At 40.4% G+C, this 16,494-nt stretch overlaps 1 long non-coding RNA gene across 1 annotated transcript; it reads left to right on the plus strand.

The window, feature by feature from the left end:
• Window positions 1-556: 556 nt before the first annotated feature.
• On the plus strand, window positions 557-16,236 carry LOC143443767 (uncharacterized). The gene is made up of 3 exons (XR_013113067.1): window positions 557-12,401; window positions 12,682-12,844; window positions 13,724-16,236. It is a non-coding gene; the product is annotated as an uncharacterized LOC143443767 (long non-coding RNA).
• The last annotated feature ends 258 nt before the right edge of the window (window positions 16,237-16,494 follow it).

A 16,494-nucleotide genomic window follows, 5' to 3' on the forward strand; every position in this document is an offset into this window, starting at 1 on the left:
CGAATCATAACACTAAATATACTTGGACAAGATGACAGACTACAAAGGTAGTATTTCCTGAGTCCTTTGGTATGCTTTTAGAGTCACCATTCATAAAGTTTGACTTTCCAGGTCCAGTTAGTTTTCAAAGAAAAACAAAAGAAAATATAGAAAAAGCTCTGGTTTCACAAAAGAAACACACGTGGAAGGTAGTTTTGTTGCCAGTTGGGTCCATGTAGTACAGGACTAGTTTCCTAGCCAAACTGCTACCTTCCTGAGCTTCCCAGTAAGGCCTGCTCACAGAAGCTCACCATAGAAGGGCTTATTGATTGCTGAGGTTTCCTCTTGGAAGGAAGGAGCAGGGAGGGTCACAGACCTGACAGTGCGGCTCCTTTAACACCACTCATTCTCCTGCTCATAACCTGTCACCCATTTTTATGTAAGCAAGCTTAAAAACTCACTGCTTCTCAGGTAAGCTTTGGTAGAATCCTACCTTGCTTTGTCTTTGGGATATTGTGTGGGGGAGGGGGGGCGGGGGGAGGCTGGGCAGGGGAGTTCTTTTTATGTCTCTTTTCAAGGGAAGGAATTTTAGCAACAATCCATTAGCCGGGTTAGAGTTAATTCTTCTCACTGAATTCTAAAAGACGTGCATTTCACAGCTTTGTCAAGTAGAAATCAAAAAAATATGGGATGCTCTGAGAAAGTAAAATCTTGTAAGTGATTGGTCTTGCAAGCTTCTTACTTAGTTTCTCTCAACTAGGTACTGTTCTACATAGTGTTTCATTCAGTTTATTTTTCATTCCACGAACACTTGGGAACCTACAATGTTCAGAGTTTATATGCAATTATTCTGAGTTGAGGACATTGAGATTCAGTCAATGTAGAACAAAGTCCTTTTAATGTCTTTTATCCATCTGAACACAGAAGCCTATGGGAGACAAGACTGCCATGTATTCCCTCCTCAAGACTGGTCTTGGGAGGAGGTAGAGTAGGAGTATGTGCCTATTATATAACCCCCCCTATTCCAATGAGTGCTGCTTCCCTAGATAAGAGAAAAAATATGTCCACCAGTGTACCACCCGCCTCATCCTGGCTCACCCTCAGGACCTTGGACTTGACTTGGATTTCAAGGAAATGAGGAAATGACAGATAGTAATGGCTGGGATTGGGTGTTGGGACTCTTGGATGGAGAAGCTTTGGTACCTCAGAAACTCAGTATGTTTAATCGATAGAGTTAAACAGAGAAGCAGGGTTATTAGAGATAAACAAGAGAAGAGATAGGTTTAACTAATTTGAATAGGAGCAGTCTCTGTAAGGGTTCAGTCTTCAGGCCATGAGGGGCTGGGGCAGAAAGCTGTGGCAGATATTTCTGCACACACTGTCAATATCCACACATGTCCCAGAAGGGAAGGCTTTGCCATTTCCCTTAGGGTCTGGGGCGAGGATCCTTGGCATAGCTCTTCTGATGCCAGCAACACACATTCACTCAGAAGGTCACTCCTCAGGGATTCCTCCAACTCCTAAAACCACCAAATACTATCACTCAGTTAGGGAAACTGGCTTAGTGGTAGAGCATAGGTTTAGCATGTGTGAAGTCCTGATTTTAAATCCCCAGCACTATACACAAACAAAATAAAACTAAACAACCAACAAACCAAACAAAACCAACTGCAACATTTAAAACATTATTACAAACCTTATCTTCCAATTTATTCTTCAAAAACCTCACTTGTCTTTAATAAAAGTTCAATTTTTCCCCCCATGGGAGCCTTTCCTTCCCTCTCTCTTCATTTCTACTTCTTCCATTTCCTTCCTCCTCTTCTTCCTCTTTCCCCTTCCTTTCTTTTTAAAAAAGATGTTCTATCTATCTATCTATCTATCTATCTATCTATCTATCCATCTATTATCTATCATCTATCTATTATCTATCATCTATCTAATATCTATCTATCTATCTATCTATCTATCTATCTATCTATCTAATCTATATGAGGGTTTTGCCTTGCATGTCTACATGCATTTGCTAAAGGAAGTCACAAGAAGGTGCAAGATCCCTGGAATGCAGGATCTGCAATTATCGATGGCTGTGAGCAAACACAGGGTTGCTTGGAACCAAACATAAGTGCTCTGGAAGAACATCAAGGGCTCTTAACTTCCAGGCACCACTCCGGCCCCTTTTCTTTTTTCTTTTCCACACAGGGCCTTGTTATATAACTCAGGCCTTGAATTTAACATCCTTCTGACTCTGCCTTCAGAGTAATGAGATTAAAACCACATCCCACCATGTCTTTACTTTGAGTATATTTAATGGTTTACTGATGAATTAGACTAGAGGAATTAGAGAGTCTTAGGCATATAGAAATGAATAAGATGTTAGATCAAGCACTAGTAGAAAGAACAGTTCAGACCTGTATGAGCACAAGAACGCAAGAGAGCCCAAAATTTTGTTTTGATCTTCTCCTGATTGAAGGGAAGGATTTAGTCTATGTTAGTGTGATTATGTTTTCCTATAATCCAGATCAACTCTGTTTAGAGATGTCTCGGGGGACCCAGAAAGCAAGCATTATTTTAAATCTTGCTAGGATTTATATACCCACCGAAGGGGGAGAAATGTTTCTCTTTACTGGTATTGAGCTTTAAGACCACTCAAATATCTCACTCACTGTGGTGCTTAATCTTGAGTGTCAACTTGCTTAGTTTGGGAAGTTCCTAGGAGATGAGTGAAGCAAACTTCAAGTGTGTTTCTAGAGACATCAAGATCATATTAAAATGGTATAATCAATGGTTTAAAACACTAATGTATTTAAATGTAAATACTGGAACTTTAGAAGGTAAGGCCTGGTTGAAAGAAGGGCACAGGGGGATGTGCCTTTGATCTAGTTACTTTCTGTTTGCTGTAAATCAAATAGCTCTGCTCCCACATGTCTGCCCATGGTGTCTGCTTCACTGAAGGTCTCAGAACAACATTAACTGGGTGATCTGACCATGGACTGAAGTCTTTCACACTAAAAGCCAAAATAAGGACTTCATACATACAAATTGTTGGTCTTGGAAATTCTGTGCATTGAAGAAATGTCTACAATACTTCTATTTCCTATCATATGACCTCTGCTTTCCTCAACACTCAGCTGAAGCCTATGTATTTTCATTTACATGAGCCTGGCGATCAGCAAGAGACCCTCAGGGCAGTTGCATGTGTAGCCTGCCCACTGTACACATCAGGAATTGTACCTATGTGCTGACGAGGAAATCATGATCTTTGGGGATTTACAAGACCAGGTCTTGTGACAATGATTGGGATCAGAGGTGTGTCATTTGAGATAATCCTTCACCGGTGAGGTGTTTCCTCAGTCTATGATCACAGATCTCCTTTACGAACCCCCAATTCAGTCTTCTATCAGCAAATAGACGTTTATGACCAGATCATGCCTCATGACAAAGTTCTTTCTTATCACCATCATAACATTGATATCCTAGGTTCAGTATCCGAAGCCGATAAGTCAAACTGAGAAAACATTAACATGGGCGAGGTTGGGGGGAGGGGGTAAAAGAAAGCATTAAAATGAAGAGTAGACGTCTTAATGTGTATGCATTCATAGGATTTTATGAAGGAATAAATGTTCCTTCAAGTATATTAACAGATGATTCAAGCTACAAACTGTCTTAGATTATGTAAAGAACAGGGTAGTTATGGGTTTCTGTGCAGGGGTGAGAAATTATCGGATAACGAAGAGAGGAAATAGCTGGTGGATAAGCTTTGTCTCGTTATGCAGATAACAGCCTCTGGGATGGTGAGAGTTACTGATTAGTGTCGCCCTCTTCTGCTAAAGAGACATTTACATGTGTAAATTTCATCTATGAAAGCTTTATTAAAAAAAAAAAAAAGAAGGTTTTTGTTTACTTCTGGGCAGTCAGAGAGACATAAAACATTTTTCCTGTCTTTGTCGACCATCTATTTTCTTTAGTTAAAAATAACTCTTTTGCTAAAGTGGCATATTTTGAAATAACATTTTTCAAAATATCTATATTGCGGCTAGAACACTATCACAAACGACCATGCCTTTCTCTGCCTAGTTGGCTGGACTGGACACAAGACTCTAGGGCATTAGGGAAAGGGTCATTGCCATGCCTTAGGCTCTCAATCCTTTTAACAGGTCTCCTTTAGACAGTTAACTCTGTTGTGCTGCTGATTCAAAATCAAACAGTTCAACTGGCAGCATTAGACTTGACTGCCTCCAGCATTTTCAGCTGTGTGTGTGTGTGTGTGTGTGTGTGTGTGTGTGTGTGTAAATGTTCAGCATGAGAGGCACTCTCTAACTACCTATGACAAAGTGGAACTTTCTTTAGCAGCTATTTCAATGGCCTTGTGCTTTACTTAGCAGCTTCATTCTCTTCCTTTTGAGTAATAAGACATAGGGGGAAATGGGTCTTTAAATGAAACTGAAGAAAACTTACAGATATTTGAGAGGCTATAAAAGAAGTTTGCGGTGACAGTAGACTAGGAAAGGAGACTTTTCAATCAACAGAAATTAGTTCCTTAGGGGGAAAAAATGCTTGTTAGTTCCTTTCTTCCTTCATGTATACATTAGGATGTTCACCATAGGAATTAAATTATACAACAAGGTGCAGAGTTTTATTCTTACCAAAATAAGCCTTGCTGGAAGTGGACAATGCCTTAGCAGATGAGAAAGGGGTCAGTTCTTTTGGTATAGATACTGTGTCTCATTCGTCTTCATGCTCCTGGAAATGACAGCTCCAGCGCTTGTACATAGTAGATGATTGATACAGGTTACCAAACTGAATTATTGAAGACAGCTGAACTTACACGATTTGACACCTGCTGTTAATCTTTTGATGCTACTGTCAAGGACAGCTCTGATTTTTTTAGAGGTAATGTGTATTTTTTTCTTATTTTCAATGGTATTCTTAAAGGCATGTACATAGTTATTCGATCAACATGGTTCCAAATCCAAGGGCATAGTTTGTTTACATTCTATTTATTTAAATCAGACTCAAAGAATGCTTGCTCAGCTACTCCATTATTGATAAATGACTACTAGATCCAAGAAGGCAATGTAGATGCCACATAAGGTTTTAAATACCACATAGTTGTAAACACGTAGAATTCTAACATCTTTGTGTGTATTGACTCTTACATAAAAATTATAAGAGTTATGGAAATGGCTTAATTAATAAAAATTGCTTGTTATGCAAATGTTAGGACAAAAGTTAGGATTCCCCAGAACCCTTGTCAAGCCTAAGACTTATAATCCCAGCATTTGGGAGACAGGGACAGAGGATCTCCAGGCAGTCTAGCCAGAATTGTCACACTTTGGGTTCAGGGAGAGATCCTCAGAAAGTAAAATGAAGAAAAAAAAAAAATCAAGGAAAATACTGAACATCCAGCAATTTGGGACCTCTACATGCATGTGTATAAAATGAATAGTGAAAGTTTAAAAGATAAAATAATAAATAAATAATAGAAGGGCATGGTTTTGAACTCTGTTCCTATAGAAGACCCCAGAGAGCAGGCTAGAACTTCAAATGGAGCATCTCACTGTAAAGCTCCACACCCCTAAGTAGAAACTAAGCTATTCATCTGTAGCAGGATATTTATTCTGCTACATTATACTTGCAGTGGAGCTCAGTGATTAGACAGTAGAAGAGGAGGTGGAGCTGGGAGAAGAAACGAAAGAGAGGAAGGGGAGGAGAGAAGGCGCTATCAGCCATGGAGAACCACGGATGGGTCGAAAGCTGTCCTAGGTAGCAACTTCTATCAAAAGGTTAATATTGGGTAACAACTCTAATTGTGTGGGCATCTTGTTGATTGAGCATTTCTAAATATATAAATCCTTTAGATAATCATTAAGCTTTAAGGGTCTCATTTCTACTGGGTACTGCGAGGATGGTAGATACTGACTGGGGTTCTGCCGAGCTTTGTGGATGCAGTGTGGGGGATTGGCAGAGCCATCCCCCATGCTGGCATCTCGTGGGTGCCAGGGCCTGCACATCTAGCTAGCCAGAGCTCTGGTCAGAGTCAAGGAGCAGCGAGAACATGGTGGCTGCCCAGGAATAAGCCAGACAGGGCACCGTTTTCTAAAAATCACCTCCTACACTCGTCTTCTGAGCAATGATGATATTAGATGACAGCCAGATATACCAAATAGGACAGTTTCAACTGATATAATAATGATGGAATTTGTTTTTTGTTTTGTTTCATGTGTGTGTGTGTGTGTGTGTGTGTGTGTGTGTGTGTATGTATGTGTGTTTGTTGTTTTTGTTTGCTTGGTTTTGGCCTAAATATTCACTCACAAACAGAAACCTGAAGTAGCCTGATAACAACCTGTCAATTATTTTTCTAGGCTTCTGACTTGTCTCTGCATTACAACTGTTTTCCCACTGCAACTGTTCTTTATCTATAAAACTAACTACCACTCTTTAGCCCCTTGGCATAATTGAGTCTGTAATAGAAGTCAATTTCAAACAGTGTTTCCCCTTTGCCTTTTGCCTCTCCCTATTCTTCTCTGCTAAATAGAATCTCTTGCTATGGCTTCAGTCAGTTGGCTTCAGGAGGTTGAGATCTACCCTGGTGTTCCCACCAGAGGAAGATATCTCTGCTTTGCTTCAGTTTCTGACTGGACCTGCATGCCTTTCATTATGTTAACACCTTCTATTTCAAACACCAACTTCTGTTCCCAGTCAGCTGCCGAACTTTTCCAACTCTTAGGGAGATGGGATGAGAGACAGAAGTATGGTCTGCTCACCCTTCTGTGCCCTCTAATCTTTCAATAAGAATAGTTTGTGGTACTCTGCAACAAACTTTCTGTTCCTGAAGTCTAGGAAAATGTACTTGCAGAAAAGTAGTTTTTAGAAGAAAAAAAAAAAAAGGAAAAAAAAAAAGATCTGACAGATGAGTTGGCTCAGGAAAGGAGCCCACACAAAATTACCCCTCAGAAGTGAGCCCTCTAAGAAAAACAGGAATGACAAAGGAGACATGGTCAGAGGCTACATGACAGGGCCTTAAAGGGAAAGAAAGGCTTTGACATTAGCTACTTTCTGTTGTTGTGATAACACACCATGACCAAGTCAACTTATAGAAGAAAAAGTTCATTTGGACTTATAGAATGACACCCAAGACTCAAATAGTATACAAAAGGAATGAGTGTTTTATTCTGCAGAAGTCCAGCATGCTGGGGTCTCCCATTCCAAGATGGAGTCAACCAAGTAAGCTCACATGCCTGATTTAAAGCATATTATGGGAATTCCCAGATAGGTGACCTTTATCTTGTTCCATCTCTAGGGACATTCTAGAACCATTACCTGGGCATGGGGACTGCAAACTGTTGCTGGGGAGGTCTAGAAACTGTCGTTGACATATTATTACCCTTGCTTCAGGTCAGATGGTGGGACAGCTTCTGATGGCAAGGCAGTTTCTGACTAGCTGCCTGAAGCCTGGGTGTTTTTTCTAGTAACTGACTTGCCTGGGCTTGCCTAGTTCTTAGGCCTAGTCTCCTGAACTGCCAATGTGAAGCCTGTCATAGAATCAATCTAGCCCTCTCACTAGAGGTGTAAGATACCATGATGGCAAAAAGGCATGGCAGCCAGCTGCAAGCATGTTGGCAGGAGCAGGATGCTGAGAGCTTATACCTTAGTGTAAACATGAAGCAGAAAGAGCAAGAAAGGAAAATAGTCTTTAAGCTAACAAAGCCTAACACCAGTGACATGCTTCCTTGAGAAAGACAACACTTTTAAACAGCCCCATTCTCCACCCTCCATGCAAAGAGTGCCACCAACTAGGAAACAAGTTCTCAAATGTCCTGGGCTATGGGGAACATTCTCATTCAAATCACCACAGGCTAGTTTTATGTCAACTTGACACAGGGTAGAGTCATCTGAAAAGAGAAACTCCAATTGAAAAAATGTTTTCATAAGTCTGATATGTAGACACATCTGTAAATATTTTCTTAGTGAGTGATGGAGCAGAGCCCTGCCCATTGTGGGTGGTCCTACCTGTGGACTAGTGATACTGGGTGCTATAAGAAATGGGGTACAGCTGTAAACAGAGAATTCTCAACAGAGAAATCTTTAATGGCTGAGAAGCAAGGTTAAAGAGAGGTTCAACATCCTTAGCCATCAGGTACATGCAAATCAAAATGACTCTGAGACTCCATCTAACACCTGTTAGAATAGCTAAGATCAAAACCCTCAAGAGACCACTCGTGCAGAAAAGGATGTGGAGCAATGGGAATACTCCTACATTGCAAGTGTGAACAAAATCTTTCACAGTCACTTTGGAAATCAGTTTGGCAGTTTCTCAGAAAATGGGGAATAGTTCTACTCCAAGACCCAGCTATACCACTTCTGGGCATATACCCAAAGTATGCATCATCCTACCACAGGACACTTGCTCAGCTATGTTCATAGCAGCTTTATTTGTAATAGCCAGAATCTGAAAATGACTTAGGTGTCCCTCAACAGAATGGCTGAAGAAAATGTGGTAGATTTACACGATGGAGTATTATCACTCAGCTATTTAAAACAATGACATCACAAAATTTGCAGGCAAATGGAGAGAACTAGAAAAAAATTTTCCTGAGTGAGATAACATGTAATGGGAGGTTCTGATTCTAATGTCCTATTGTCCAATTGGTTGTTGATTTGTCAGTAAAGAAGGCCAGGGGCTAATTGGTGGATGGAAGGTATAGGTGGGACTTCCGGTTCCCAGAAGGAAAAGGCAGATGCAGGGAAAGAAAGACAGGCTTTTTTGAGATGCTTTGAAGAAAGAAGAATGCAGCAACAAAGTATGTCTTGGAAATTGCTGGGGCTTGTGGCCTCCACTACTGGCGGGTGGTCAAAAATGTTTGGCAGGGGTTAGGTGAGACTATCCACTGAAGTTTAGGGCCAGTGGAGAGACAGAGATAATAAATTGGTAACGGCATGCTTTTTCAGGTGGGAGATAATAATGCCAAGCAATTGTGCCTAGAAGGCAAATTGTAAAGTAACAACCTGTGTATATGCCTTTAATCCACAGATTCAAGGGTCAAGGAAAGGGTTGGTAGCATGGTCACCCTCCTGGAGCTAAAGCCAGGTAGAACAAAAGGGAAGCCAGGTCTGAACCTGGGCAAAGGTGGTAGTTTTAAAACTTCCCAACAACAGTAACAAACATGGTAGAATTCATTATAAATGAATTATTAGCTCTAAAGTAAAGGTTAACTGTGTTAAAATTCACAGGCCCAGAGGAGCTAATTAACCAAAAGGTTCCAGGTGGGGTGGTGTATGAATCTTCTAGGGAAAAGGAAATAGAATAGATATTGAGGGTGGATTGGAGGCAGGTAGGGACAGGATCAGGTTGGGAGAAGAGGGAGGGAGAGAATACCAGGAGAGACAACTGGAAATTGGGGGACAATCTAGGGGGTAAGCTAGAGGCCTATAAAAACTCCCAGAAATCTATGAGGACAATCCTAGCTAAGACTCCTAGCAATGGGGGATATGCAGCCTGAACTGATCATCTCCCTCAACCAGGCAAAACTTAGAGTGGAGGGACTGAGACACCAACCTAGCCATAAAATCATTGAGTTACAATTTGTCCTGCCTACAAGATGTGCTCAGGTAAACACAGCACAGAAATTGTGGGAATGGCCAACCAATGACTGGTGCAGCCTAGACCTATGCTTAAAAGGGAATCTATACCTGACACTGCCTAGAGGGCAAGTAGCCAGAGGTGGGATAGCCCAGATACCTAGGATAGAATCAAACATGACTGGTAACAACATCAATGAAATTATTTCTAATGATATTCTGTTACACTCATAGATCGGTCCCTAGCTCAATTGTCAGAGAGGCTTCATCCAGCAACTGATGGAAACGGATGCAGCCTCTGCACCAGCTACTGCCTCCAGGTTCCTGTCCTTCTTGCATTCCTGCTCTGACTTCGTTCTGTGATAAACTGTGATGTAGAAGTGTAAGCAAGATATACAAGCAAAATATACAGTTTCTTCCCCAAGTTGCTTTTGAACATGATATTAATCATAATAATAAAAACCCCGACTAAGACAGATAGTTAAAAGTAAGAAAGATAGCCACCATGGACAACATGATGTTGCAGAGGTACAGAAGAAAAGGAAACTAAAGAGGGGTAGTGTGGAGGAGTCAGGTACTGAGGAGGAACATTGTAGGGGCTGTGAGGTCACAGAAGGACATGACTTTTTAGCTCTTTGTACCATATATGTAGATAGATAGATAAATAGATAGATAGATAGATGATAGATAGATAGATAGATAGATAGATAGATATAGATAGGTAGATAGGTAGATTGATACATAGATATATAGACACATAATATATATGTACATTATATACATATAATACATACATAGATACATATATAGATGCATAGATATATAGACCAAAAGATAGATAAATGATAGATAGATAGATAGATAGATAGATACACAGATACACAGATACACAGATACACAGATACACAGATACATAGATACATAGATAGATCTATCTGAGTCCTGAGGTAGGGGACATGACCTGTTTTTTGTTTTGTTTTGTTTTTCTGGATGAGGAATCTGGCTTTTCAGTGATCAGTGTCTTAAAGGAACAAATCAGTGTTTTAAAGGCCAGATCTAACAAATAACAATAATATATTTATCAGAAAAAGGAAATGCAGACACTGGCTCCACAAGTCTGGATTTGGATGGACTTTCAATAAGAGTTTCCTTCTAAAAAGAAAGGGCCCACTCAGCTCAAGTTTCCTGTCTATTTTCTTATTGTAACCCTTTGTTATGGTTAATTTTGATTGTCAGCCTAACAGGATCTAGAATTCTTATTAAAGAATCACTCTGGGTGGGTCTGTGAAGTATTTTCAGAAAGTCACCCCCCTCCCTCCACAGGGTTGGAAACCTTTGCCTTTGGTGAGTGGCCAGGACACAAAGAGGAAAGAACAGTCCAGTCAGCCTACCCCTGCCTCTTTTTGAATGCAAGTTTCTGTGCTTGCTGTGACTCTCCACCGATGTGGAGATTTTCTTTATCACTGATTCCAGTTCCTTTAGTTCTACAACAGGAACTGAAGATCAGTGATTCCCAAGGGATCTCCCAGGCCCCCAATGAGACTGCTAAGGCATCCAGACTGAAATGAGAAACTTCTAATGTGCAGGCAACTATTGTCAGCCTTCCTGAGACCTATTGTGTAAACCACTCCAGTGAATTATTTTTTTAAAAAATATGTTTTCCCAGTTCTCTTCTCCCAGAGAACCGTTTATACGCACCCATGTCCCATAAAGTCCCTGTGCTGTCCCTGATCCCTTAATGAAGGAGATGATCAAGAATGAACCTTCTCTTCTATTGTCCTCAGGCAAAGTCTTCAATGAACCTGTTTCCCTCTGCCAACTCTTGCTTTCGGTGGAACAACAAGCAATAAAGACCTTCAATTCTTTAGGAATTCTAGAATCAAAAATAAGACCAATTAAGAGCTTTTAACTAAATTGTAATTTTGTCCCTGAAGAGAATTGAGTACTTCAGATACCTTGTTTTAAATACAACCTCTTTGTGTCCAGATCAATAATCTGTTGCTTCAGGGTCTCATCCAGAGTCTATATCCTCACTCAAGTAATAACAATGGTGACCCCCTCATGATTGGGAAGTGCTTCTGATGGTCATGCTTGCATGCCATAAAATATATGAGAGAGATGCAGGCGGTTTACTCTCATGCTCAGTGTGCTTTTTCATTCAACCTGGGACCATCTGCCCAGTGCTGTCACTGCCTACAGTCAGCTGTATACTCTTACTTCAATCATTAACTGAGGTAAATACTCCAAGGGCTCGTCTACAGGCCAATTTTATGAAGACATTTTCTCAGCTAGGATTCCCTCTTCTGAGATACGTTTAGGTTTGTGTCATACTGACAAAAACAAACAAGTCTAGGGCTGGGCCCTTCCCTCTCAGCCAGCAGCTTGTAAACCATAGGACTCTGATTCCTGTCAGGAGAAGGAGTGGAGACATGACAATTCTGAACTGTGCAGGAAATCTTAACAGTACTATCAAACCATAGGCCTTTTGGTATAGACATAGAAATTTGCCTCAGGTAAGTGTTAGTCCAAAGAGGAAAATGCCTTTTAGGAAAAGCAGTTCATTGTAATAGTTTAGAAGTTCCAGTGGGTAAAAGGTCTTGGCCATTTGCCTGCTCACAGCCATTGAGTCTCTTTATACTCAGTAATATGTTCTGCATATGTATTATATTTTTTCCTTCTGTTTCTTGTCTGAATTTTTTTTTGACAGAGATCACAAGAACCAAGAGAGGTCCAGAGCAACAAATTCCTTTGTCAAAAGCAAACAGAGGTTGAGACTGAATAATGTATGAAAGCAATGGCAATTGAAATGATCATCTTTGCATGTGAATTTCAGGCCTGCAAAAGTATGAAAAGCTCTGATACATTAAATCACAATATTAAGTCTCTACTGGTCATTATTAAGAATTTATGCAAAGAATATTCAATTTCTATTTTTTTTAAACTTATGGTTTTACAACTTTATTTTTCAAATAAATTTTAATTTAGTCTGAAAATTGCATACACATATATAATGTAGTATGATTAGAATTTCATTCCACTTCCTTCTCTTTCACCCCCCTATCTCTTATCTCCCTCCCTCTCTGATCTCTTCCTGTCTCCTCCCAACCCCCAACTCCCTCCCAGTCCTTCTGAAAACCTTTGTTTTCTGTAGCGGTTTGAATAAGAATGACTCCACATTTGAATGCTTAGATGCCAAGTCTGGTTTGGCCACTCAACAGACAGCATGATCCCTGGAGCAGAGCCGGGAAGGTGTGGGCCTCCACAAGTGTTAATTATTCCTGTGAGGGTAAGGCTTATTTGTACAATAATGTATATAATTTCATGTTCCTCTCCCTGTTAAAGTTAATGACTCCATGATAATCAGAGATAGTGTGGGTCTAAGAGGTGAGGGTGTGTCTATGTCTCAGCAAAAATGTTAAATGCATTCAGGGATTCAGGTCAGCCTTTAAGGTTGTAGGAAAGAACTCTGAAAACATGAATTCAAGATTATATAACTTGAATGCAACATGAAGTGTATAAGGCGCTTCACAGATTTAAAAAAAAAAAGGCAGCTGCACTATGAGCCAGCTTGTCAGAAAGATACTGAGAAGGAGGTAAGAGATGAGATTTAGGGAGTGGTGACTGAAAGGTAAGAGCCCACCCAGCTAACTTTATTGTTTGTGCTTACAAAGGCAGGAAGACTCCCAAGTTCAGTCAGCCTGGGACAGAGAGAGTTTAGGTCCAGGCCTGGGCATGGTAGAAATAGTAATTTCAGAGTTAGGTCCCACCTACCTATCTTAACTGTCTGTACTTAACAAAGTCAGGCAAATTTCTGAATTCATTTGCAATATAAAATTATGTGCTTGTTGTCTCTTTATAAGAATCAAGGGGCTGGGGTCATGAGATGCTGACTCATGGAATAATCAAAAGAAACTGAATTGATATATAAATAAAAGACTGGGCTTTTGATCTCCAGGAGATAAGCTATCCAGAGAGTTGGTTTTTTGTTCTTGTTTTTGGTTTTAGAATTGCAAGAAAAAGCAAGAGAGAGAGAGAGAGAGAGAGAGAGAGAGAGAGAGAGAGAGAGAGAGAGAGAGAGAATCTGGAAAGTTTTCTCGAGCAGAACATAGGCCATCAGCTTGTAACCCACAATGTGACTTTGAGTTGTTCTTTTTGCTGCTCCCAGACACCCCTTCCTCAGATCATCTCTCCAAGCTGAGGCTGGTCATTAGGACATAGGGAGTAGCACTATTTGAAAGGATTAGGAAGAATGTCCTTGTTGGAAGAAGAGTGTCACTGGAGGAACTTGAGGGTTCAGAAGCCCTAAGGAGGCCTAGTATCTCTCCTCTGCTGCTTCTAGATCCAGGATCCAGATGTGGAACTCTCAACTTCTTTAGCACCACGTCTCCTGCATGCCACCATGTTCCCTGCCATGAAGACAATGGACTAAATTACTGAAACTTTAAGCCAGTTCCAATTAGATACTTTCATATATAAGAGTTGCCATGGTCATGGTGTCTTTTTCATAACAATAGAACACTAAGACTTGTTCTCCTTCTACTTTCATGTTCTTTGAAAAAAATAACCCAGTAAGTTCAATTAGTGCTTCTTGCATTTGTATGGATGTGAGGTTATTACTGGATCATAGGTAAGTTTTACCAGTGGTTCCATCACTAAAGCAGCAGCTAGTAAACACAGTTATTCTTTAGCAAGGAGTGAAGCCTCATGATCCCTTTCCTCATATGTACATACTGGAATGTGGATTGGTCTTGTGCTCATGTTTTGCAGGTCACCATAGCTAATGTAAGTTTGTGAATGCAACAGCCATTCTGTGTTCAGAAGATAACATTTCACAGCATGTCCCCATAACTCCTGGCTCTTACATCCTTCTTGTTCCTCTCCCACAATGCTCCTGGAGCCTTTGAGAACTAGTTTATAGCTATAAACATAAAACATTTATAAATAAATGTTTAGAAGGCAGTTCAACTATATGTCCATTTAGCAAAAAACAACAGTGACAATCCACACCCCTGTACCCTCCACTCCAGGGGGTGGGGGGTGTCATAATCTCCCAATCCACAGGGTTTGGACCAAGTTGCTAATACCAGGCTTGAATTCCCTCCTGCGGAGCAGGCTTCAAATCCAGTCAGAAAGTAGTTGAGTACCCTTCATAACTTTCATGCTACTATAGCCCCATTCGCCACATCTTGCATGGCAAGTCAGTATCATAGCATGAACCTGCCTGCTTTCTGGTCTTTGTCTCTTCTCTAGCTTTCTCCTCCTAACAGTTACCAAGCTTTAAAGCAGCCTGTCTCTCCTCTTATTTGACTAAAACACAAATATAATTTTCCTTAAACTTCCTTCTAAGTCATTTAAAAAGTATTTTTATTTCGATGTAAATATATGTATATGCATATGATGTATAAGTATATGATGTATATGATGTATATGATGTATATGATGTATATGATGTATATGATGTATATTATGTATATGTATATTTATAAGTATACCTATATGTGCCTTGTGTGTGCACATACACACATGAAAACTTATATGTGCGCAGGAGCCTGTGCAGGCATTATGAATGGTTATGAGCTACTGTTCATGGATGCTAGGAACTGAACTCAGGTGCTCCACAGAGCAGCAAGCACCCCACACTGCTGTGCCACCTTTCTATCCTCTGAGTCTTTAAAACAAGAATTAATCATTAATGAAACTAAGAACCCTAATAGAAAATCTTAATTTCCCCAGCACACAGCAAACCAAGTATTTGGTGTCCTCAGCAGTAGTGTCCTTACCATCTGGCTCTGGTGTGCAACCAGACCAAAGGCTTGTGTTGCTTGAGAGACAACTGGGCCTCCTTGTCCAGACACTCAAAGGGCGGTATGTCTGGCACTCACATTTCTGTTCAATAACTTATGACTTATGAGAGTGTTATCCATCCATTCAAAACCTTTCTTTAGAGCCTATATTTTAAAATGAGTTTATAAAGTGGTGGGTCTCCACACACCTTTCCTTACATCCTTACGTTTTGGTTAATTCTCTCCTAGCCCTTCTTTTGCCCAGCTTCTCTAATCACTCTGGGACCTTAACACAGAAGCTACCGTAACAGAAGAATATTGAATAGGGAGAAAGCAAACAGAAATTTATTACCACATTCATTTTATGTGTTTTCAGAGATACCTGAAGTAAATGATTATACCTCAGAGGAGAGTTTTGAGTTTGGGCATAAATAACATATTTAGCTGGAGCAAAGGCATTTGGGAAGCTGGTAGTGGGAGTTATTCTCAGAAATGCCTTTAAACAAGTATAAGGTTTATTATTAGAGTCCTTTGATATTGATTTGTTAATAAAGTCCTTCTCTACTGACAAGAGTCTTCAGTGATTTAGTCACCCATTCCTTAGTAAGAACACACTGTCCCTAATGGAGAAGTTAGGGTAAGGACAGAAGGAGATGAAGGGGTTTGCCACCCCATAGGAAGAAGAGCTGTATCAACCAACCAGACCTCCAAATTCCCAGGGACTAAACTACCAACCAAAGAGGACACATGGGGAAACCCCGTGGCTCCAGCTGGATATGTAGCAGAGGATGGCCTTGTCCGGCATCACTGGGAGGGGAGCCCCTTGATCCTGTGGAGGCTTGATGACCCAGGGTAGAGGAATGCTAGGGTGCTGAAGCAGGAGTGGATTGGCTGGAGGAGGAGCACCCTCATAGAGGCAGGGGAGTGGGGGGATGTGATGGGGGCTTGTGGAGGGGAAACGGAAAAGGGGATCACATTTGAAATGTCAATTAATGAAATAACCAATAAAAATGAAAACAAAAAAAAACAAGCAAGGACAAAAAAATTTTTCTATTACAAGAGACTCTCCTATATCTGCAGTTTTTCAAGATAATCAAATCAAAATAATTCTTGAACAAAAAAGCCATAATTAGGGGTGGCATATTCTATCTTT

The sequence above is a fragment of the Arvicanthis niloticus genome, chromosome 10 (genome assembly GCF_011762505.2).
Source record: "Arvicanthis niloticus isolate mArvNil1 chromosome 10, mArvNil1.pat.X, whole genome shotgun sequence".
Taxonomy (NCBI): domain Eukaryota; kingdom Metazoa; phylum Chordata; class Mammalia; order Rodentia; family Muridae; genus Arvicanthis; species Arvicanthis niloticus.